This window comes from Urocitellus parryii, chromosome 2, assembly GCF_045843805.1.
Source record: "Urocitellus parryii isolate mUroPar1 chromosome 2, mUroPar1.hap1, whole genome shotgun sequence".
Lineage (NCBI taxonomy): Eukaryota > Metazoa > Chordata > Mammalia > Rodentia > Sciuridae > Urocitellus > Urocitellus parryii.
In genome coordinates, this window is record NC_135532.1 from 40871504 (window position 1) to 40874306 (window position 2803).

The window sequence follows — 2803 nt, forward strand, 5'->3', positions numbered from 1 at the left end:
TTTTCCACAGTCTGGCTCACTTTCTTTACTCCTACAAAAACATCTATATTGTTATAAATTGTCAAACATGTCACAGGAATGCAATGACATTTCACCCCTGGTACCAGTAATTAAAAGACAATGATTAAGTGAGAGATTTTAGAAGAAAAGTCGAACTGTATTTGAATCTTGGTTCTCCTGCTTTTTAGCCGTTATGACCTTGAGTAAGTTTCTTCTTTTATTCACTGTGTCCTCATCTCTACACCCTTATAGGGCTGTTGAAATAATTATAACAGCCACACACACAATTGGTGAGAATCAGTTCTAAGAATGCTTTAGCAATCTCTATCACAAATATAGGATATAGGGAAATAGCACTCTTGCCCAGTGTTATTTTGATCAGGGTAAAACCTAAGCAGGTTGAAAATCATGTGCCAGTGTACTTGATTTAGGAGTAACTGATAAGATGAAGGAATACATATTTTTCCCCATTGAAAGATGAAGAGAAAGTTGTTCCAACATAACAATGCTGAGTTGGCAGAAGTAAGGGCATTATCAGCTTTAGGAAAAAAGGTCTCCAAATCTGCCTGTCCATTCCTATGCAGAGAAAATGGTTCAAGATTTTATGATATGTAAATGGAATCCAATGTCAATAAGTACTTTTGAAATTGGAAGTTGCCATCTCCCATTAAACATAAGGATTTTTCTATTCAGATGACTGATCCTTTTTAAAAAATTCTTGATTTATACAGAACCTGTGCATCTTCCCAAATTGTACTCAAGTGATTACAAGCTTTTTGAGAAAGAAAGAACAAACAAATGTCATAAAGTAAGGCACATGCTAGGAAACATTTAAAAACACTAAATATGTTTCCTAAAAATTATAGACAAAGTACTCATGTATTAGTCATGAGTAATACATTTTAAAGGATTAAAATATGATATATAAACAAAAAGAGAAAAACAATGTTAAATTCCTTTCTACCTGAGGACACTTAAGCCTATCCAGAATATCCTACCATGCAAAAGAAAGCCTGAGAGCTTAACTAGCAGATTGTTATAATCACCCCTGAGAATTTATGATTCTTTCCTATCTCTTCAGGTCACTCCTTCAAATATCACCTCAAATGTACCACTTTCCTGAAGTCTTCCCTGAGCGAGTCCATTTACTCTGTTCATGTCATTATTCTAAGTCCTTTCCTCCTAGCACCCAGAACTGTCCCAGATCAGTGCTAACAGATCCAAATCTGATTTTTCTCTCGAGCTCTTTAGTTTGCCTTTCATGCTCATAGACAACATCCTTATTCTTCCCACCTAATGTAAAATTGCATGCCTTTATACTTTCAGACAGTTCTCTCCATAAGTATTTGTATTGTGCTTGCTTTATGCTGGACATTGTTATGAGTGGTTTAGATAAAACAACAACTGAAAAACCAGCCTCTACCTCAGAGCAAAGCCTGTCCAAGGAAGGGACATGACCTTTGTCCTTGGAAAGACCCACAGAGCACACCTAGGCACATTCTCACCCTGCTAAGTTGTTTATCTACAAATAACAGGAGATAACTGCTGCACCAGGTGTCCCTGACTCAGTCAGGCTAGGTGGGGATCCATAGCAACTCCCTAGCAGCCACCAATCAGCAGAGACAGGGAAATACCTGGGATGCCAGATGACCCTCCTAGTAGTTTATGGTGGTTGATTAACGTGTTGGGAAACCATGTAGTTCAGCATGTACACCCCTTTTGGCTTAAACCAATCAGTTCAAACGAATCCCCCTCTTGTAGTAACCATTCACCCCTACCCAACTTGTTCCCACCAGTGAATGTGCTAATCATGTTTTAGAGTTGTTATATGATTTTCCCACGGTGTGTGATGATTTGCTAAGAGATGCTATGATGTATGTGGGGGTCCCTGCCTTCTCCAAAGAATGTATAAAACTACTGCAAACCCTGGGCTCAGGGCCTCTCAGCGTCACCAGTTGCTATGTGCACGCGGAGAACCGAGCTATTGCAATAAACACCTCTTTGCTGTTTACATCGATCTTGGTCTCTGGTGGTCTTTTGGGGGTCCCGAATTCGAGCATAACACAACAATGACGATAAAATCTATATTGTTTAGTGTTTATGTGGTGCCTGGCAGTATGCTAAGTTTACAAATACTAACTCATTTGACTCTATGAGGTAGATATTATTATTATGATTTTCATTGTATAGAAAAGTACAGTGAGGCACAAATAGACCAAGAAACTTAACCAAAGTTAAGTTTGCTAGCTATTGAGATGTGATTTAAATTCAGGTATTTGGGCTCCAAAGTTTATGCTCTTAAATTTTAGTTTAAGGGTAGAAGTATATCTTTATCCTTCCAGAATCAAATTAAATTACACTTTTGTAGTCATTTTGTTGCTTTAATGGCCTTCCCCTCCCCCCCCCCCCCCCCCCCGCCCCCAGTACTGGAGATTGAACTTGCAGCCTCTGTGCCTACTAAGAACATAACTCCACCACTGAGCTACATCCCCAAATATCCCCAGCCCCCAACTTCCTTCTTTCTATTCCCTTTCCTACTATCACCTTTTATTCTTTTGGGAAATATTCAAGTAAAGCACATTGATGAAGCAGCTGTACTTCCTGGAGACTTCCCCTGGCCTCAATATTGTAATTTGCATAACTGAAGAAGGAACCCTGTGAGTTCTGCAGGCTCCTCCTAAGTTCTTACTAGCGAAGTTGCCTTCCTGGTGAGTCCCTTTTCTTTCAGCTAAATTAGTGTCATTTCCATAATCAAAGACACTGTGATCACTGTTCCCATTATACTCTATTTCCCAAGGGCTCA